Below are 23,697 nucleotides of genomic sequence, written 5' to 3'. Positions count from 1 at the left end.
GAACGCAATAACTGTCAAATTAATTGATTCGGGAAAAATAGCTATCATACCGCGAGTTAAACTAACCCCTTCAGATCCAACTGTGGATTTCGTTGTGTACGGACGTGTTTTGAAGTCGCGGACAGTTGTGTTAAGAAATTCAGTGTGTGCTTTAAGAGTGTTTTCTGTTGCATAAACAAAGGGGCGGAAAAAACCTTTGTTTGTGTAAATAGTGAAAGTGTTGGACATTTGGAGCCCCAAGTTAGCGGTCAGTCGAAGGTCAATCTCCGGCGGAGCCCTAATTTTTGTGCGCGTGTTTTGGTTGCTACCAATTTTCGCCCTAACCTCAAAGTGCTTGCACGTGGAGGTATACTTGTGTGTGTGCGCGCATTCAATCGGCTGTGAGTGAGTACCCAGGTGAAAACTTGTGTGTGACTACACACTGTTCCGCTTGGGACCAGTGTTGGACTACTTGCTCAGTGAGCAATTGTGGACTGCCTGCGCAAGGGGGCATAAACCCATACTCGAATTAGTGGCAGTATCAGCTGTAGCGTTTATAGTCTGCCCGTTCAGCTCGGCGTAGCTTCGTGCCGGTCGACTCGTCCCCGATACGGGGAACAGTGTTCCGTCCGTCGGGGCGGTGGTAGTGACCACGTCAGCACTTTGCTGACAAACAGCGTACGAGCTACGTCACCGCGCTTTTGCTATAGCTGACGGGTTGGGCTGCTACTGCTGCTGACCACTGATTCTGAGTGGTTATAGCCCTCTAACCTAGGGCGGCCTGCATTCGCTCAGTGGGCATCGGTTTTTTTCTTGGTATATACTTCCACAGCCGTGTCGTATAAGTGTAACCGGGTTTGCCTCTGTGGACAGGTGCTTTGAGGTAATGAAGGGTGTCGCGAAAAAGCGCCCGGGGCCGCGTTCCGCCGGAGGCCGTTCTTCGACGGCCGCTGATGGGTCGACCTCGGGAGATGACAAAGGTGTAAGTTCGCGGCAATTTCTAAAGGCGAACACCGTGAAAGCTACCGCCGTACAAACTGGCCGTAAATCGAATAAAAAAGCGGGTAAGTCGGGGATACCGGTGGCGTCAAGGAAGGCGACCACCTCAAAAATCGAGGAGCAAGGAGGTAAGGGCGGGCTGAGTATGTCCGCGAAGTCGGAGGATGAGGAGAGTATTCTCCCGAAATCCGACGACGACGCGGATATATGCAGTCTGCCGGAATCCGGACTATCCGGGGCAGGTCCATATAGTTTGGACCAACCCAAGGTAGCGGAGGGTGCCGGTCTCGTTGCTGAGTCCGTGGTGACTACTGTCGCTGGCGCCTCAACCGACGGTAAAGCAGCCGATGGCGTGCCAGAGACTGTTGCTGACGTTGAGGACGCAATCGATGGTAGTAAATGTGCGGGCAATGACGCAAACGAGCCGGCGAAGTCTTTAGTGGGGGAGGCAAGTGGGAAAAAATCTGTGGAGAATTCGGGGGAGAAGGGCGCTGTCGCTGTTGACAGCTGTGGACCACCCGCTGGCACCGAGCTTTCCGGCGGTCAGTCCGCTGGAGGTAAGGCTGCGAGTGGGGGATCCCCTGCAGCTGGCGGGAGCGCTAGTGCTTCGAGAGCTACCTCTGGAGTGGACGGCTCCTGGGTTGTTGCCCTAAAGAGGATCACCGCTAGCTTTAGTAAGGTGGTCTTTGGAGACAGCGGTGCAGACCTCAAGTCTGCTGAGAGGCTGATGGAGGTTTCCTCAGAATATGAGGCCCTCCTAATGACGGCTATAGCCGAGAATGCCCGACTCCGCGGACAAATTGAGGCGATGTCACTACGGGGCGTCATGCTGGGGGGTGCATCCCCGCGAAGCGGTGGGCCTGCCGCCGCAGATCGTTTGGCGATGCCGCCTCCGGGCACGACGATCCGCGCTGCCATCGTACCTGCGCCTGCTGTCCCAAAGCCGCTCCACACCTGGTCGGCGGTCGTCAAGGGCGGCAAACCCGGGGTCTCTGCAAAAGAGGTAGTGGAGAAAATTAATAAGGAGGTTGGCCCACACTTGGTATACGCGTGCACCAAGTGAAACTTGTGCGGTCGGGGGGGGGGGGGGGGGGTAGTTATTCGCCTACCCTCCAAGGAGGAGCGGGATAAAGTCCTCGCTAATAAAAGTTTTCCGAGGTGGGTTTAGAAGTGTGCGAAAACCGGAAGCAAGGCACTAGGGTGGTCATTCGGGGGGTTTACGCGCAAATCTCGCCTGATGAATTCATGGAGGAGGTATTTCGTCTGAACCTCACGAAGGTTGACCCTGAGTGTCAGAAGTCAGAGGTTAGGCTGATCAGTCGACCTTGGAAGGCAGACGTCGAGGGAGCAACGGTGACCGTCACCCTGGAGGGACCGGACAAGTTAATGTCCCCCCTCTTGGATGCGGGCCGTTGCTATGTCAAATGGTTTTCCTTCCCGGTTCGGCCGGAGAGTCAAACCTACAGCTGCTTCCGTTGCCTGAGTTTTGACCACCAGGTGAGGGACTGTGGGTTGAAGGCTGCCGTCTGTCGGAGGTGCGGACAGGAAGGGCATATTGAGGCAAAGTGCCCTAATGGGGTGCATTGCCGAAATTGTGCATTCAGGGGCAGACCTGCCGCACATCTTATGATGTCGGCGGAATGCCCGACATATGCTACCGTTGTTGCCTGTGCACTCGCCAGACATTAATGGGGTTGGTCCTTCAACTCAATTGTCAGGGAGCGTACTCCGTTGTGTGTGACTTGGGGGCGCGTATGGCTGAGGAGGGTTGCAGTATTGCCCTGCTCCAGGAGCCCTACACTACCAATGGTGTGGTGAGAGGGCTTCCTGGAGGGTTTAGGTCCTTTTGTGACCTTCGGGGCAATGCTGCGGTTGTGGTGAATGAGCCAAATTATGAATGCTTGTTGTTGAATGCGTCTGAATGGGGAATATGTGTGAGCATCGAGGGCTCCTTCGGGAGAGCCGTCTTTGCAAGCATATATTGTAAGTTTGGAGAACCCATGGAACCATATATCCGATACCTCGATACGGTGCTACTACTCGGGAGTAGCACGCCAGTTATCATTGGTGTGGATGCCAATGCCGTATCCCCTATATGGCATAGCAAAATATCCAGGACTTCTCCTGGATATGCTAGTCATGGACGGGGCGAGGCGTTGGGCGAGTGGGTACTCACCTCTCACGTTCATGTTGTGAACGAACCGAGTGGGTGGTACACATTCGATGGGCCCATGGGCAGGAGTGACATTGATGTTACTCTCATGAATGAGCCAGCAGCGAGAGCGTTCAGTTGCGGATGGAGAGTAAGGGGGGGGGGGTGAGGGGATAAGCGACCATAATCTCATTGAGATTGTGGTTGCTCCCCGTACCACCCCGGATATGCTTGGTACGCCTTCCGTAATGGGGTGGCATACTGCCGGGGCAAATTGGACTCTGTACGGGTTATACGTCGAGCAGGAGGTGACTGCTACACCCGTCGATGTATTTGCAGAGCTCCCAGTAGATCAGCAGATTGCCCTCTTGAACGCCTGTATCTGGCGGGTCAATGACAGCATGTTTGAAAGGTGGAAGAAGGAGCGTTTTCGCTGTGTCAGGTGGTGGACGCGTGAACTGACCCAGAAGAGGAGATCTGTCAGGCGCCTGAGACGTCGGTTTCAACGCGCCCGGCATGTCGATTCCGATGGTCTGTCCCAGCGTAGAAGTCAATTAAGTGTGGAAACGCGTGAATACAAGAGAATGATTGTAGAGATTAAAGAAGAACAATGGCGCAACTTCGTGTCAGAAAACTCGAACGACCCCTGGGGACAGGTCTACAAGATCTGTAGGGGTCGCCGCCAGACCGAAGCTAATTCCCTCCGTGTGGGCGAGCGAACAATATCAACATGGAGGGAATGTTCAGAGCTGCTTATTGAAGGGTTCTTTCCTAGGGCGGAGGTCCAGGTACCTCCCCTTGCACAAGACGTACCTGTACCTCCACTAGAAGTTGAAGAGTTGGATTATGCATTTGGCCTGGTTAGGTCTAAACGGTCTCCGGGTTTGGATGGAATAAACGGAGAAATGTGCAAGTGTTTGTGGAAGTTTATTCCGGAATACTTGGAAGCCGTTTATGATAAATGCATATGGGAGGGTTACTTCCCACGTGAGTGGAAAGCTGCTAGGGTTGTCGTTCTCTTGAAGTCGCCTGACAAAATAAGATCTGATCCTCGGTCTTACCGAGGTATCAGCCTTCTTCCAGTGCTTGGTAAAGTGCTGGAGAGGGTTATGGTTGAGCGGCTTCAGGAGCTAGTTGGGGGTAACCAGTCGGATAGACAGTTTGGGTTCAGGAAAGGACGCAGCATTGAAGACGCCTGGATGCATGTCCAAGATTGTGTAGAGAGAAGCTCCAATAAATATGCCCTTGGCATATTTATTGACTTCAAGGGGGCGTTTGACTTCCTGCGCTGGGACAGGGTTATCGAGCGGTTAGTGGAGCTCGGCTGCCCGGAAATTGCTTTGTGGCAGAGCTATTTCTCGGACAGACGAGCTACTATCGTTGGTGCCTGCGAGAGTGTGGAAAGGGAGGTGGCTCGTGGTTGTCCGCGGGGATCCATCTGTGGTCCATATATATGGAACATGATGATGGACTCCTTGTTAAGGCAACTCGAGCATCTTTGCAAATTCAGCGCCTATGCGGATGACCTCCTCTTATTAGTAGAGGGGGATTCTCGCGCCAGTATTGAGCGTACCAGCGAGTCACTATGTCAAGTAGTGGCTGGCTGGGGCGCCCATGTTGGCGTAGAGATTTCGGTGGACAAAATTGTGATGATGCTGCCCAAGGGCAGATTGTCACAGAATCGCCCACCGGTTGTCCGTATCGGCGGGGTTAGCATCAGATACGCGACGAAAGTCAAATACCTGGCGCTGACAATGGGTGAGCGAATGAACTTCCTGCCACACTTGGATGCTGTCAGGGATAGGATGCAGAATGTTTCGGGGCAGTTACGACGAATCATTCGGAGTGACTGGGGCCTGAGTCGCCGTGCCGTTCGCACAATATATCGTGGCCTATTCGTAGCATGCGCTACTTTTGGTGCCGCCATATGGTACCGAACGGTCATGACTGCTCATGGCCAGAGGCGCGTGCTGAGCATACAGAGGTGCATGATGCTCCCATGCTTGCCCTTGTGTCGTACCGTTTCCATGGATGCGATGCAGGTGCTTCTTGGTGCACCCCCTCTCGACCTGGTGGTTATACAGCTCGCTGTTTCCTTCAGGCTGAGAAGGAGGGCAAGTTTGCCGCTGTTGGAGGATGAATGGGCCGCCGACGATAATGTGGAGAGTGGATGGTTGGAAAATAGGCGTCGATTAGAAGGGGTGGTTAGAGGGAAGTGGCAGGAGCGGTGGGACAATAGTCCCAACGGCAGGGTAACGTACGGGTACATCCGGGACGTTTCATTTGTGGCGGAAAATCCAGACTTCAGATTTAGTCTGAGCCTGGGTTTTCTGCTTACTGGTCATGGTCCTCTTAATGCATTCTTGCATAAGAGGAGCTTGAGCGAAACGGAGGGGTGTGTATGTGGGGCTGCATATGAGGATTGGGTGCATGTGTTGTGCGAGTGCCCGGAGTACTCGGACATAAGGGATTTGGGTAGTTGTGGGGTTAATGTTGATGAAGGTAGGGTTGATGTTAGTGGAGCGCTCTCCACTAGTCGGACTATTGATTTGCTCAATAGGTATGCTTTTGAGGCGTTTAGACGGAGGAGACGTGGTGGTGACCGTGGTGGTTAATTTGTGTGTGTGTTCGTGGATGTGGGGGGGGGGGGGGGTTCTAACCCCATCTCAGCCCTAGGCGGCCGGTCCGGAGTAGGTGGATACTCAACCGGAAGTGGCTTCGGCTGCGAAAGTCAGACCAAGACTTTAAAGTGGTACCACGGGGAACAGATAGCCCGCGGAGCTTGCTCCGTTTCTGTTCAGTTGCGGTTGGCCCCTTTGGGAGCATCGTGGTGGCTGTGGTTGATATCCGAATGCGGTAAGAGTTGGTCAGCTCGAATGTGGAGTTGCATTGCAACCGGGTGCCATGACCCATAGAATGGAAGAGGTGTTAGATAGGCCTCCAACCCCACCAAGGTGATGATGTGTCCACTCACATTATCGATTGGTACCAAGGTAAGCGAGCCTTGGGGGCTGGTCAGACCCGCTTTGACCTGTGTACTTGGTACATGCGTGAGGTTAGGTCTTCGAAGACAGGCACTCACGTAAAACCTACACTCGCTGTACCCTTCCAGATGACTAGAAAACAGTTTCCTTTAATAGTCGCTTTCGCTATGACTATCAACAAAGCCCAAGGTCAAACATTCGATAAAGCCGGCTTATATTTACCTAGCCCAGTATTTTCACATGGACAGTTATATGTGGCCTTTTCTAGAGTCAGGCGATTCGAATATATCACTTTTTTAGCCCAAGCGACATTCAAGCAAAAAATTGAAAATGAATTTATTTTTACATCGAATATTGTATTTAAAGAAGTTTTGTAAACAAATGTTAAGTTAATAAATACATGTATATATCGAACATAGCTAAAAACGTATACATATATCTATTACTTCTGATTGGTGGTTTTGTGGTCATTAGGTCATATTTATAAAAAAAAGATATTGCTTTTTCTCAAATTTTCAGAAATTCGACATATGTAAGTTTGTATGAAGGAAACTTCAAAATTTGAGAAAAAGGTTTGAAAAATCCTGGACCTGGAATAATAGAAGGTTTCAAAACATTTTTTTTTTTGTTTTTTGCGCAAGACGCGCACGGGTCCACCTAGTATCCCTTATTTGGGGGTCGCCTGGATCAAGCTGTCTTATAAGGTCACGTTCTATCGCTAAGTTTGCGGCCTCCGCCGGGAAGTGGGGCCGGATTTCGGGAAATCTCCCGGCGGGAATGAAACATGCCGAGGCGGATTCAATGACCTTACGGAAGGCACGCTCCCCTTGGTGGGCATCAGTCGGGAGGGCAGCAAAGCGCTTGTCTGTAAAAAATTTATATTCTTCCCACTTTCCTTTTTTGAAGATTATGAAAGTGCGTTTTTCGGTGACGATGAAGTCGGCGGTACGCTCGAGCAAAATAAGTATAGGCAGGTGGCCGGATGCCAATGTTACCATCGGCTGTCAGTTGACGCAGTTTACGAGCTCTGCGCTCACGATTGAGATATCTGGCGAACTGTGACAGCTTCCTACCATACGTGTGGGGGCGTCTCCGTTTATTGTGCAGAACGTCGTTTCTTCTATTTGATCCGCCAACATCTCACCCCTACTGTCCGCCCGCAAGTTTGAGTGCCATAGATCGTGATGGGCATTGAAATCGCCTAAGATAATGCGATTGTTGCCAGTGGGTAAGGCTCTGATATTAGGGCAGTATCTACTGGGGCAACAGGTGGCAGGAGGGATGTAGATGTTGATGATTTCTAGGTTTGCATCGCCTGACCGGACAGACAGGCCTTGACGTTCTAAGACATTGTCCCTGCGGTCGATGCCAGGATCAAATATATAATATTGCACAGAGTGGTGTATGATAAACGCGAGGCCGCCTCCATCTCCGCTCTCGCGGTTTTTCCTGTGGACATTATACCCAGAGCAGGTCTGCAATGCAGATCTTGCTGTGAGTTTAGTCTCTTCAATCGCAGCAATGCGGATGTTGTGCCGCTTCATGAAATCGACTATCTCCGTAATCTTCCCAGTTACTCCATTACAGTTTAACTGCAGAATTCTGAAGTGCATAAGGGGAGACGCCGCCACTCTGGGGGTAAGTGACGGGTGACTACGCCTGGGTTGTGGAAGGCCAGAACGCAATTGCTGTTGTGGTCTGGAACTGGGCGTCCTTGGGCAAGCATTGGGGTACCCGGATGATTTGGGTTTGCGACCTGGCAACATGGCGCGATGAAACCCGTCGGGGGGTTGCCGTCGTGGAGACCAGAACATCTAGGAAAGTGGCACCACCCAAGGCAGGAGCTGCATTGGGCGGATGTCGCAAACATATATATTCTGTGCTGGCAAACGGTGCAAACGGAGGTAGGGACTAAAGCTGGAGTCATTGGTGCCGTATGTCGTATCGCTGTATCCGTATCCCTAACGTAATCAGCTGTTTATCGTTACGACGGTAAACCAAAACCCATTTGGTTGGCTACGATACGGTTACGACCTTAGCGGCACCAATAATCGATTGCATTGATTCTCATAAGGTTGGTCGAATCAGCTGTTAAAAGGATACCGATACGGTTACCGATAAAGCACCAATGTCTCCAGCTTAACGCCCCGATTCTAGTGTGGTAACAACATTCTTCACCACGGTAACGAAATCATGTGGCAACTTTTACACCCTTTTGGTATTTTACCCGCAAAAGTAGGCGCAAAATTTTTTTCCCACAAAAGTAGCTGGTTACATCGAAATAACCTCACAACAGCTGTTGTTTAGAAAAAGCAAAACTGAAAAATAAAGAATTGTAAGCCCAAATAAGTAACATATTTGTTTACATTATGTACTTTCACAGAATAAATTACAATATACCTATGTAGAAACTTATCATGCATAATATGCATATACACATCGTTCCGTTTATTCGTTAACCTCGTATCTACAAGTGAGACATTTTCGGTAAAGCGCTCACGGTTGCCACACCATGTTTTCATTTGGGACCAAAATTCATCGAAAAAAGGACCAAATTTTTGTTTTATTTTATTAGTATAAAATACAAAATTTTAGGATGTTCCATATAAAATTTTACTAACCATAGTGAAGACTTTCCTTTTATTCAAGCTGAACAAACAAATATATGTGCATGCAACCAAAAATGGTACTATATTTTGACATAGGAGAAGTTTATGTCTTCCACCAACCAAACGTTGTGAACCTAGTTTTGGTCACAAAGCTCTTGGTTCTAGCATTATGTTGTTGATTGCAATGAAATAAAATGTATAGTGCAGTTAGGTTTTAGTAAGAAACGGTTCAAAATTTGCGTTCTTATGTTGCCGAACTATGTATGTGGAAAACTCAGTAAATCATAAACGAAACTAGGCAATTTTGTTAGTGCTATTTTTATAGATGCCTACTTTTTCTCTTAACGTCTAAACTTCATATCAGAGCTTAGATTCAGTAAGTGTGAGTTTTGATCCCAGGTCTCAGGGGTTCTGCCAGCACCAACGGGAATAATTTTATACAAAACATTTCTTCCGAAATCAAATCTTTTTTGCATTTGTTTCCTTCTATCTTCGAGTTAAAATATTTCTTGTGCCAAGATACTTAGTTTTCAACTACATTGCGTGGCTTAACACCACAATAGTCCTGGAATTCCTTGAACTCATTGAGCTGGGTAAGAAAGATTTAAATATCAAAGTTTCAAACGAGAAGTAATGCATAGAATTTCTTTGTATAAGTTTTGAAAGTGTTAAGCTCACGGCAGAGTGCTCGCTATAAGCTATGCTAGACGAGAAGCAATTTTTATTTTCATACTAGAAGACCCGGCAGACGTTGTCCTTCCCCAAATTTGGCCTATCTGCATACATTTTAATAAGCTTTTTCCGTCTGACTCTCCCCACCCCCCTCTTCACTTTTTCCTAATCCTTTTATTCACTCCTCCCTCCGTCTTTTTCGCTTCATCTATCTCCATCTTCGTCTCATTCTATCTCTTTCTCAATCTCCTTCTCTCTTTTCTCTTCTCTCAATTCCTTCTCATTCTTCTGCATCCCTTATTGCCTGTCCCAGAGGGTGGTATGTATTTTATTCCAGTCCCAGTCCCAGTCCCACTCCGAGTCAGTTTAATATATATAAATTTTTATTTTTCACACTTCATTATAATATTAAAACGAAACGCAAATATTCGTTGTTTTTGAAATTCGGCTTCAAAATTGCACATAGAACAACTAAAGACTCTCCTGAATTAAAAACAATGTCTTAGTACTTCGAATCGCGGACCCCCCTCAGAAACCCCGGGCCCCCTCTCGCCGGCCCTGGTGATATGCTATATACATATATATATACCAACTGAAAAGAGGTGCACCACTGCGTATACGTAACATTTTATTATTACGTATAAACAAATAAAAAAAATTGCAATAAAATAATATTGCGACTATAAACTGAGATATAACCTATCCTATATTTCAAGTTAGATCAAACTACACACGGGGTGCAAAACAAATTCAAAATCGGTTCACTAGTTTAGGAGTCCATTGGCCTCAAACCTGTGACACGTGTTTTTTTATATATTAAGATATTTTACATAGTGTTGTATAACCGATCGAAATATCTAGCCGTTATTAATATTATTATAAAACAAGAGTTTTTTTTTATTAGTCGGTTATTTCATCAACAATTAACGACAATGTGTTTGCCAACACTTTTCCTAGCATAAATTATATCCTAGGTGAAATGTTATTGTTCTGGTACATTTTACTGACTGAGCAATTTTTTATGGTGAGAGTTCCATTGAAGTAAATTCAAAATTATATGGGGGCTAACGAAAGTGTGGTGAATTTTTGGGCAATATTGTGAATTTTTACCAAAAAAAATTGAAGAAAAGGGCCAGCGAACAAAATGGGGTTGGAAGGGACCATTTTTGGTACAAATGGACCAAAGTGGCAACCGTGAAAGCGAAGAAAACTACCTTATAAATTTCTCTACAGACACTGGTGAGTTTCTAGGTGATGACAGCGTTACCACTTCGGCCAGAATCGCGAATAGAAGAACTGGTAACGATATTCAGTTGCATAATTTTCTGGGAACTATTTTACCGGTAACGCTCAGAATCGGGGCGTAAGAGTCTGTTTCCCTGACCTACACGATTGCTGCCGGAAGATAGGGGAGGAGAAGACGGGGGCAAGGGCTGATGCTCAGCATTGCTACCGACTCTACTACGAAGGTAGTAGTTATGAGTGGTAGCAGCTGTTTGAGTTGTTGCCGCTGTGGGGCGCGAGCAGCAGCGGGTACTTGTTGTGGCCTGCTGAGCAGCGGGGCTGCTGTAAGGTAGTGGGGGAGCGCTTGGGCGTAGACTACGGGGCGTCCTTGGGCGTGAACAGCAAGGAGCCACAAAAGATTTATAAAAGTTACGTGGACGTCGGGTTTTGGGATCAAGCCCAGAACAACCTGCCCGATGCAACCATCCCTTACACGAGACACACTGAAAAGAGTATGACCATCCTAAAAAGATTCTTTTCCGGCAGATGCAGCAAAACCATTTCTCAGGACCGGGGTCAGGAGACGGATCCGGATTGGATTCGATGCCTTCCCGGAGTAAGAGAATATGGAGCAGTCCTGCTGCAAGGAGCTGCTGGGAGGATGACAATTTGTGGGCGGGACGCAACAAATTAAATGGGGTCACACTGAAATGACAGTCCTTGGTCGGGAAAAATCCCGAGTCGCTCCGGTACATAGAACCGACTGCCTTGGGAAGCGTTTCTTTGTCTTTTCCCCAAGTACTGCCAGCAAGGGACTTGAGGATTTTATTACGGCTCTGGATTTTCGGTACAATTGTAGATGTTGATCAAACGTCACACCAAGATTTTGGGGTGTAGGACTGTCGGTAGCGTAGTGCCATCGACGTGAATGTTCAAAATGGTCGACATTTGGGGCGTCCATGTTGTAAATAAGGTCGCGGAGGATTTAGTCGGTGATAATGCCAGGTTTCGCGAGGCGAAAAAAACTGGAGAGATCAGGGAGGTAGCCGTTTATTTTGTTGCAAAGCTCATCGATCCCTGGGCCTGTGGCCATTATTGTGCAGTCATCGGCGTAGGAAACGATAGTAACTCCTTCTGGTGGCGAAGGTAGCTTAGATATGTAGAAATTAAACAAAAGTGAGGATAGGACATCACCCTGTGGCACCCCCTGTTTAATTCTCCTTGGTTTTGATGTTTCATTTCTAAATTGCACCGATGCCTGCCAAAATAAAGCTCATCATGCCAATGAATGTCCAGATCGTAAAAAGACTGTACATCTCGTGGAGGAGGATGCTTATGTAGGACCTTTTTCATTTGTTGTTAGATATTTGGGTAATTTTTCTTTTTCTTTAGACTGCTTGATAGATTCCGGAAGTCTATTATTTTATTCGGAAGTCTAGTGTTCCGAGCGAAGTTGATATTAATTTATTTCTAAATGTTAATTCTACATTTGTTGGTTTAAATAAAACAATAGTTAAAATTTATGGAAAATTTGTGTGTTCTGTATTATTGGGTGAAAAGGAATTTACCATAAATTTTGTTGTAGTAGCTGATAGGATGATGGGCTATGATGCAGTCTTGGATCGAGATTTTTTGAAAGTTGGAGGGTTAAAAATTTCAAGGGAATGTTGTGAGAAAGTTGATGAGATTCAGGATGAGACTCTATTTGTAAAAAAAATACGCAAAATGCGATGATAGTTTTGAAAGGGATAAAAATGTAGTCAATAAAAAAGAAAGTACAGAAACGTTAATGAAAAATGTTTGTGAAAACAGGACAAATGTAAATGAAATTTTGTTTGATGGTAATATTGAAAACTGTCATGAAGGTTTGTTTGACATGGCTTTATTGGCGATTTCTAAAAGTGATCATAGTGATGTAAATCTCAAAATTGAAAAAAATGTCAAATTTTCGGATCAAACAAAACTTATTGATTTATTTAAAAAGTATTATGTTACGTGGCCACGTCTTGTAGAACCAAAGGTTAAGTGTCAGATGAAACTGATCTTAAATAGTGTCAAACGTTTTAGTTGCCCACCTCGTCGCTTATCATATAGTGAAAAAAATGAACTCAAGTGTTGTTAGATGAATATTTAGAGAAAAATATTATTAGGCCAAGTGAGTCTGAGTTTGTGTCACCAATAGTATTAGTTGGAAAGAAAACTGGTGATTTGAGGATGTGTGTCGATTTCAGAACTCCAAATAAAATAACTTTAAAAGATAATTATCCAATACCTTTAATTGATGATTTACTTGATAGATTGGTAAATAAAAAGATTTTTACTATGTTAGATTTAAAAAATGGATTTTTCCATGTTTTTATGGATTCAGATTCAGTTAAGTTTATTTCGTTTATTACACCGCTTGGGCAATTTGAGTTTTTTAGAATGCCATTTGGGTTAAGAAATGCTCCGTCAACTTTTCAAAGATTTGTTAACAAAGTATTTGCAGATATGATTAAACAAGGCAAGGTTATTATATATTTAGATGATATAATGATAGCTACAGAAACTTTAGAAGAGCACTTAGAAGTTTTAGCGGAAGTTTTTCGTAATCTAGTTGAAAATAATTTAGAACTTAGGTTAGATTAGTGTGAATTTTTGGAAAGTTGGGTAAAATATCTCGGATATACTATTACAGAAGATGGTATAAGAGCCGATGATAAAGGACTTAAAGCAATTAAAAATTTTTCCATTCCAAATAAATTACATTCGGTTCAGAGTTTTCTAGGACTCTGTTCGTATTTTCGCCGGTTTGTAAAAGACTTCTTTAATTGCCAAACCTTTATATGACTTAAAAAAAGACAGAAAGTTTCAATTTGGGGAAAATGAGTTGTCGTGTTTTGGAAATCTTAAGCAAAGGCTATTGGAATCGCCTATTTTAGCATTGTATGATCCAAATGATGAGACAGAGTTGCATTGTGATGCCAGTAGTATATGTGTTGGAGTAATTTTAATGCAGCGGAAAAAAGATGGGAAAATGCATCCAGTATTTTATTTTTCTAAACGAACAAGTGAAGCAGAGTCAAAGTATCATAGCTTTGAACTTTAAGCTCTATCACTAATATATGCTTTAAAAAGGTTTAGAGTTTATTTACAAGGTTTAAATTTTAAAATAGTTACAGATTGTAATTAATTAACTTTAAATAAAAAAGAAATTAATCCAAGAATAGCTAGATGGGCTTTAGAACTTCAGAATTATGATTATATATTTGAACATCGCTCAGGTAGTCGTATGCAACATCCCTACAAGGCGGTGGTAACTAGTTCACCCACACATTCAAAGCTTTTTTCGCTCTCCACTAACACATCAACGTTTCTTGCTGTCATCGAAATGACAGCGTCATCTTAATACGACAATTTATTAATTATTCCGGGAAACATTTTAAAACCATGAAAAACTATAATTGTGGTAATTAAACTAAAAAACTAAAAAAGTGCTTGTGCTACGGGCTTTTAGGTGTGTTAGCTGTTTAGGCACTTCTAAATTAACCTGGCGCATTAACTAGAGGCAGCCAAGTCCTCTTGCCACCAATTGGAATTGGAAGATTCGATTTCCAAAACCAAAAAAGGTAACGTTTTCAAGACAGCGCACAACCTAAACAAAGGTGGTATCAAAAGACGCGTGTCGAGATCCGTTTTTAGAATCTGAAAAATGCTAGTATATACCAAAAGTAAGGTAATTTGATTACCTTTCTTTCGGTACTACTATCGTTAAAATTGATAAACGATTTCTGAAAATTTTTTCAAATTTAGATACACATATATGTAACTAGTAAAAATGTTGAGAAATTTTATAAAGTTGTAACGAAAGTGAATATTTTTCACTCATTGTAAACGAGTAATAAATGCTAGTATATATCAAAAGTAAGGTAATTTGATTACCTTTCTTTCGGTACTACTATCGTTAAAATTGATAAACGATTTCTGAAAATTTTTTCAAATTTAGATACACATATATGTAGTTAGTAAAAATTTTGAGATATTTTATAAAGTTGTAACGAAAATTAATATTTTTCACTCATTGTAGACGAGTAATAAATGCTAGTATATATCAAGAGTAAGATAATTTGATTACCTTTCTTTCGGTACTACTATCGTTAAAATTGATAAACGATTTCTGAAATTTTTTTCAAATTTAGATACACATACATGTAACTAGTAAAAATGTTGAGAAATTTTATAAAGTTGTAACGAAAGTGAATATTTTTCACTCATTGTAAACGAGTAATAAATGCTAGTATATATCAAAAGTAAGGTAATTTGATTACCTTTCTTTCGGTACTACTATCGTTAAAATTGATAAACGATTTCTGAAAATTTTTTCAAATTTAGATACACATATATGTAACTAGTAAAAATGTTGAGAAATTTTATAAAGTTGTAACAAAAGTGAATATTTTTCACTCATTTTAAACGAGTAATAAATGATAGTATACATCAAAAGAAAGGTAATTTGATTACTTTTCTTTCGGTAGTACTATCGTTTAAATCTATATCCGATTTTAAAAAATTTTTGGAAAATAAGAGATACATGTATATAGCTGGGAAAACTTGGTAAAATTTTATAAAGTTGTAAGAAAATTGTATGTTTTTTACTCCTCGCAAATGAGTTTCAAGTTTAAGCATATACCAAAAGAAATATAATTAAATTATTGTACTTTTGATAGTACTGTCAATAGAATCAAAAAGTTTTATCCCAAAATTTTGTATATTTTAGAAAAACACCTCTGTAGTAAGAAATTTGTTTGCAAAGTTATACAAGTATTTTTCATTCATTTGTTAAAAATAACTGACTGAATCTCTGATAAATATCAAAGCTTATTAAATCGAGTGATCAAAAAGCTAATAGTTCCTTTATTAAATAATAGAATTAAAAAGATACTTATCGCAATAATCCTTAATATTAATTGATTTGAAAAATTTATTTTATCGATTGATTGATTGGTTTTTAATGGAATTGCCCTTTTGAAAGCTCGACCTAATCAGCTTTGATACTTTATCAATTATCGAATTAATTACTTTGATAAATAAACAAATGTTATTTTAATGTCAAAAATCCGAATATTAGGCTGTTATTCAAAATTACTTTATTTGAATGTTATTTGTATTTATTTTTAAATTTATACAAAAAATATTATAGTTTAGTAAATACTTAAAAAAAGTTGTGATTACAAGTAATTTATATTTATGGTATTTAATAACTTTAAGACCGTTTTATCTTAAAATTTATGTGCGATGAAGATAAATTTAATGTAATAAGTCCTTTTAACAGATGTATTCTTAACATTTTATTATAAAACGGCCTTTAGAATAATTGTAAATGAATTTTTATATTATTAAATAAGCGTTTTCATTAAAAATTAAAAAAATTTTGGACATTTTTTGGGTATTTTGGAGTTTTTTTAGGTATTTTTTGATTATTTTGGTAAACATTTTGGGCATTTTTTAGACATAAAAATTTTCCGATATGGTATCCCTACAAAAATACAACCCTGTGTTATGGGAAATTTTCAGTCAGAGAGGAGAAACTATGCATTTTTCCTTATGGCACTTTGGTATAAGTGCGAGAAGGATGCGCGATCACACGTACACGGCTCGCTCAAGGGGAAAATGGATAAAATCCGCACACTGCCCATACAAAATTATCCATTTTTTTATCCACTTTTTTACTCAGTCATTATCCAGTTTTTGACGCAGTTTTGGTTGGCAGGGATGTATTTGTTTTACTTGTCTGTTTTAATATTGTATATGTTGAGTTTTTTTGAGTGTATGAACTTCTATTTTGTAAATTATTTTTATGTTTCAATTTTAATTATTGTATGTTTGTGTAAATATGTTCAAGAAGGCGTACACTTGTTTGACTTGTTGATTGTATTTGTAAGGGCAACAAGTGTACGTGACTCGTTGAAAAATACTGTGACGAGTATTGTTTCTGGATTTGAAAAATTGTATTTTGGAACTTAGAATAAAATAATTATTGAGCAGAGCGGACGTGTTTTGGTTCGGCATCCTTCACATAGGAGAGCCATATTGCCCGATATCTCTCCTATCGCCAGTAGCTAAGACGCTTGAAGCCATTTTACTGCCCCATTTCAAGGCAAATTTGCCACTAGCCTCTCATCAGCATGACTTTAGAAAACTACACAACACTACCACCGCGCTAAATGCCATTAGCACCCAGATAAATTGCGGTATAAATCAAAACCCCCACCATAGAACAGTACTCGTTGCGCTAGACCTATCTAAAGATTTTGATACGGTCAACCATGGCACGTTACTGCAAGACCGGGAAGGGTCTACCCTTCCCCCAAGTCTTAAAAGGTGGACCGCAAATTATCTGGGTGGACGGCAGGCATCGATGCAATTTCGAAACGGTACATCTAAGCCAAGGATAGTTAAACAAGGGGTGCCACAGGGCGTGTCCTATCCCCACTTTTGTTTAACTTCTACATATTAAAGCCACCAGAGGGAGTTAGTATCGTTTCCTACGCCGATGACTGCACAATAATGGCCACAGGCCCAGGTCCATATATCAATGAGTTTTGCAATAAAATAAACGGCTACCTCCTTGATTTCTTCAGGGTTTTCGCCTCGCGAAACTTGACATTATCACTGACTAAATCATCGGCGTCCTTGTTTACAACACGGACGTCCCAAATGTCGACTATTTTCAGCATCCACGTCAATGGCACTACGCTACCGACTGTGTTACACCCCAAAATCTTGGGTGTGACGTTTGATCAGGTTCTATATTTTTGTGAGCATGCAGCCGAAATTGTACCGAAAATCCAGAGCCGCAATAAAATACTCAAATATCTTGCTGGAAGTACTTGGGGTAAAGGTAAAGAAACGCTCATTACCAATGTTGGCAACTCTGAAAAGGGAAAGACGTAAATTTTGGATGCTATTGTGAGAATTTTGTTAAATTATTAAATAAATTGTTATATAGAAATTATCTTTCTTAAAAACTAGTGTACTAATTGAAAATAAGCACAGGTAAAAGGAAGCAATTGATGTATTTGGTGAGGAAGGATGGAAGCAAGATGTGACAAGTCCAAAGGCACCATTCGGACAGAGGTGGCGAAAATCCGTTGTTAAGGCGTGTGTGGGAAATATTCTCTTTTACAGCATAGATAAACTGAGTGAAGTTCCGATGCTTAGGTTTATGTGCGATGATTGTTTGCAGTACATAAGTAACGTTGATGACATCCTTAAAGATATGCAAATGGTTGTGAAACAAAATGGCCAAAGGCTAACTGAATATAGAAATGAGTTCGATATTTCTCTGAAGAAAAATGAAAATGAAATTAAGCAAGCACTGAAGGCGGTAGAAACAGCATTTGCTGAAAGAATTAAGGCAATGAAAAAAGCTCAAGAGACATGTGAGAAAAGTGTTAAAGAAGTAAATAAATTCCGTGATATAGCTGATGTTTTAAAGCAAAATAGCGAGCAGGTATGTAAGGTAATTGAAAACAACAAAGAAAATAACAAGAAAATGGTTGAAGCAATAACTAAAGAAAATGATAAAATGTGTACAGAAATAAAGAAAAATACAAATGGGGATGCCAGACTTTCATATGTAAAAGCAGCAAAAAGTTCCAAATCAAAAAAAGAAGAGTTGCTAGAGCTAAGAAATATAGTTCCTCTAATAATTAAGCCTAGTACTAAACAGGAAGTTGAAAAAACTAAAAAAGATCTTAGCTCAAAAGTTGATCCCAAAGAGTTGCTAATTATGAACATAGTGGGTGGACAAGATGGAGTGGTAATCGTAGAAAGTGCAAATAATGTATTGAGAGAAAAAATAAGAAAGCAATTGAAAATAATATTGGAAATAATTATGAGATGAGGATCCCTAAAAAAATTAACCCATCTGTTCTTATAACCGGAATAAGTTACAAATATGAGATTGAGGAGCTTGCTCAAAGAATTAAAAGACAAAATAATTGCTTAAGCCAAACCGACATAAAAATTATAAGGTTATACCAAGTAAATAAAAATGGAAATATTTACTCCAATGCAGTTCTAGAATTGGATGTCAAAGAGTTTGCGAAGATATTACCTGAGGAAAGGCTTAATGTAGGATGGGAACGATGCAAATCTACGATGCAGTGCAGGTTTTGTGTTGTTTTAAGTGCAAAGGCTTCAATCATAAAGCTAAAGACTGCAAAGAAACGGAAGTATGCACTAAATGACATGGCGCACAATTTCCAAAGAATGCAATGAGACAGAAATTAATAAATGTATCAACTGGATTAGAGCAAACAAAGATCTGAATATGGGACTAGATATAAACCACGATACTATGGACAGATTGTGCCCTGTATATCAGCAGAAGCTGAATGTTAGGAAAAAACATATGGGATACTAGCAACAAACCAAATATAATGTGACTATATCACGGAAAACTAAAGCGTATACTACACGTACCAAGTAAGGCTGTATCCTGCAGTGCATATATCTTAATATTAATAGTATTGTTTCAAATAAAGTAGAACTAGAACGTCTTATGGAAGTTAAACAACCAGCCTTAGTAGTGTGCTCCGAAACCTGTACAACAGATAATATAATGGACTCCGAGTTAAATATTTCTACATATAAATTAATCCGTTGTGATTCACACAGTAGGCACACGGGTGGTATGTTATTTTATATACATGAACAAGTAGAATTCAACGTGGTATGCAATAAGTCTTTCGACATGATCATATGGTGTATTATTATAAAAATTAAAAAATGCGCTCTAAAGTGGAAATTTGGAGTAATCTATCACTCACCTAGTAGCAGCGATGCAGATTTTGTTAAATATTTAAATGAGATCGTCACAAAGCACCTTAAAGATTCGGATAATAATCTAGTTATTGGGGACTTTAATATAAACATGAATATACCATCCACGTACTCTAACCAGCTTAAAAGTGTGTTTGCACAAATGGCCATGGTACAAACAATTGATTTTAATACGAGAGTAACGGAGCACTCAGCTACAAAAATTGACCTACTATTTGCCAATAATGACCAGATCAAAATTGAATGTGCCAGCAAATATAAAATATCTGACCATGAGACAATCTGCTTTCAAATACCTACTTCAAAATATTGCAGAATGCGAAAATATGCTAATGCCGTCTGTTGGGAGAACTACAGCGCGGAGAACCTCATAAATCTGCTGCGGATATGTGATATAAGTTCTATATCTAATATAGTGTTAGAAAATAGGGTTCAGGCTTTGAATGATATCTTGTCTGAAGCCATGCAAACGTTGACATACGAGAAGAGGATCAATATACAATTGCGAAATAAGTGGTACGACCGTGAACTAACAGTACTACATAAAAGAAAATTTGAATTATATAAAATTGCGATCAGCACAGGGTTTTGGGATGATTATAATGCCGCTAAAAAATATATAAAAAAAATATAATACTTAAAAAGAAGAAATACATGTAAGATCAAGTGATTATTAATAAAGGAAATATGAAATCCATGTGGAAATGTTTGAAAGATGCTGTGGAGCTTTCAGACAATAAAGAGGATATTAAAAAACAGTATTTAACGGTGAATGTGTAGAAAATAGCAACGATATAGCTAATGTCTTGAATTGTTACTTTGTTCAGAGCACAATCCAAATCAATGATAGTATTGAAACTATTGAACTTGGTGATGAAAGTGAAACAACCAACTCGGTAGCAACATTTGAGCTCGCCAGTATCGAGTAAGAAGATATACTGAACATAACAAAATAATTTAAAAACAAATATGGCGGTAAAAACCTATTGTCAGAGGGTGTTATCAAGGACTCTATGGTGTACATTGCATACTTTTATAAGGACATTATAAACGAATCGTTTGATAGTGGCATTGTTCTCAGCTGCTGGAAGATATCCACAATAATAACAGTGGCAAAAGTAAAAAATACAATGAAACCTGGCGAGCTGCGTCCGATTAATACCCTACCTATTGATGAAACAATTATGGAAACAGTGGTGAAAAAGCAACTAGTAGCATACCTAGACGATCATAATATAATCATACCAGAGCAGTCAGGCTTCAGGAAAGGCCACTCCTGCGAAACAGCATTGAACAAGGTAATTGCAGAGAGGAAAGAGGCTGTTGCTGATAAAAAGGTAGTAGTATCTTGCTTCTTAGACTTAAAGAGGTCGTTTGAAACAATCGATCGAAATGAATTGCTGAAGTTAATGGATGGGATCAAGGGAAAAGCTTTGGAATGGTTTCGTAGTTACCTGAGTAACAGATAGAAGAGGACGGTAATTGCAGACGCAGTTTCATTGGTTGTTGATGTTAACATTGGGCTGCCACAAGGCTCAGTACTTGCTCCGATATTATTTATAATTTACACCAATGATATAAAAACTTGCTTGAGAAATTGTAAAATAAGTCTTTTGGCGGATGATGCATTAGTATTAGTGACAAAAATGTAGATTGCGCTGTCATGAAAATACAAGAAGACTTAAATAATTTATATAAGTGGCTGTGCAGTAGAAAGCTAAAACTTAATATTGATAAAACTAAGTATATTATATTTAGCAAGAACCATAATAACTTAATCCAATCTAGTCTGAAAATAAAAACTAATGCAATTGAAAGAGTAGATCAAATGAAGAACCTAGGTGTAATAATTGATGAGAAACTAAGTTTCACAGAACATATGAATCACTTAGAGAAGAAAATTGCACAGAAAATAGGATTTATGTATCGAACATGTAAGCATATTAGCCAACATCACAAAATATTAGAATATAGATCAATTGTAGACCCACATTTTATTTACTGCCCAACAATACTACTACTAACAAATGATACGTTAATTAATAAGCTCCAAATACAGCAAAACGAAGCAATGCGTTTGATAATAAAATGCTCTTATAGAACATCAAAAAGTATTATGCTTCCTATGTTAAATTGGCTTAGTATTAAACAATTAATCTGTTATTACTCTTTGAAGTTTATACATTACATAACACAGGGAATGTTACCAAATCATCTGAGTGATAGGATACAGTACAATCATGAGATTCATAACTATGGAACTAGGAGTAGCAGAAATTTAAGACTGTCCAAAGTAAGAACCGAGTTCGCAAAAAAGACCTTAGAATACGTAGGCTATAAAATGTATAATGAACTACCAGCAGAGATAAAAGACTGTGAAAACGTTGTTAAGTTTAAAGAAAACCTATTTCTATATTGTAAAAATTTAAATATGTAATACTAGTTAAACAATGAATTTACTCATTTCTTTTTAATGAAAAAGTTTTAAAAAACAATTATGAATTTTGTAAATTGTACTATACAATGAATTAGGATTTTTTGGCCGTAATAAATATAATAATAATAATAAAAATTATTTGTTTATGTACATACCAGTGACTGCTTAGTATCGGCTTAGAGATGATAGTATCCCTTAGTGTTGTTAATATTCGTCACAGTATAGTGCATTCAACGGTTGACAAAGTTAGACGGAGGGCCAATAGACACGCACACAACCATAAATTCAGCGCGCCCCAATTACCATCACTGCCAAAGAGGTTGAGGATGCCATCGGTCAAGCTAAACCATCTAAAGCGGTGGCCCCAGACAGCATAGCCATGCCGATGCTTAAAAGCCTAGGAAAATAGGGTTTTAAATATTAAGCACATGTCTTCAACCTGTCTCTGTCATACCCGAAAAATGCAAAATGGCAAGGTGGTCCCGCTACTAAAGCCTGGGGAACCAGCTAACATAGGATAGTCATATCGCCCGATATCTCTCCTATCGCCAGTAGTCAAGACGCTTGAAACCATTTTGCTCCCCTACTTCAAAGCAAATTTGCAACTAGCCTGTCATCAGCATGGCTTTAGAAAACTTAACAGCACAACCACCGCGCTAAATGCCATTAGCACCCAGATAAATTGCGGTTTAAATCAAAACCCGCACCACAGAACAGTACTCATTGCGCTAGACCTATCAAAAGCTTTTGATACGGTCAACCAACCAACCCAAGCCTTAAAAGGTGGACCGCAAATTATCTGCGTGGCCGGCAGGCATCGGTGCAATTTAGGAACGCAACATAAAAACCAAGAAGAATTAAACAAGGGGTTCCACAGGGAGTGAACTATCCCCAATTTTGTTTAACTTCTACATATCAAATCTAACAAAGGCCCCAGAGGGAGTTAGTATCGTTTCCTACGACGATGACTGCACCATAATGGCCACAGGCCCAGGCCCACAGATCGGTCAGCTTTGTAACCAATTAAACGGCTACCTCCCTGATCGATCCAGTTTTGTCACCTCGCGAAACTTGACATTATCACAGACTAAATCATCGGCGACCTTTTTTACAACATGGACGTCCCAAATGTCGACCATTTTGAACATCCACGTCGATGGCACTACGTTACCGTCTGTCTTACACCCCAAAATCTTGAGTGTGACGTTCGATCAGGTTCTACATTTTGGTGAGCATGCAGCTGCAATTGTACCGAAAATCCAGAGTCGTAATAAAATCCTAAAATATCTTGCTGGCAGTACTTGGGGAAAAGCTAAAGAAACGCTCATTACCACTTACAAAGCCTGCCAAAATGCTGCCCTCAGAACCGCCACGGGTTGTCTTCTTATGTCCCCAGAACACCATCTACATAATGAGGCGAGAATACTCCCCATCAGGGAGAGAAATGAAATGCTAACCAAACAGTTCCTGTTGAATACCGAGAAACCTGGGCATCCCAACAGACACCTGATTGATGAGCCAACACCGCCCAGGGGCTTAAGGAGTCATCTCCGTAAGCATTATGAGGAAATACGGCATCTGAGAACATAGCCGTATGAAGCCAAAAAATACAAGCAGGTCGTCAGTGAACTCCACAAACAGGCGTCAGACCTCTAAGTCAGGAATTAGTAGGAGAGCTGGTAAGCATTTTTCAGCAGGTATTTGAGGCACAATGAAAATTATGTACAATGCTTTTTTAATGGTATCTATATAGAAACGCAGGACTGGCTAAGGGTTGGCGGGGCTGAGACAATCCTTGAATTTAACAAAAAAATA

This window comes from Eurosta solidaginis, chromosome 2 (genome assembly GCF_040869045.1).
Source record: "Eurosta solidaginis isolate ZX-2024a chromosome 2, ASM4086904v1, whole genome shotgun sequence".
NCBI classification, from domain to species: Eukaryota; Metazoa; Arthropoda; class Insecta; order Diptera; family Tephritidae; genus Eurosta; species Eurosta solidaginis.
Note: the sequence above shows the minus strand (reverse complement) of the source record.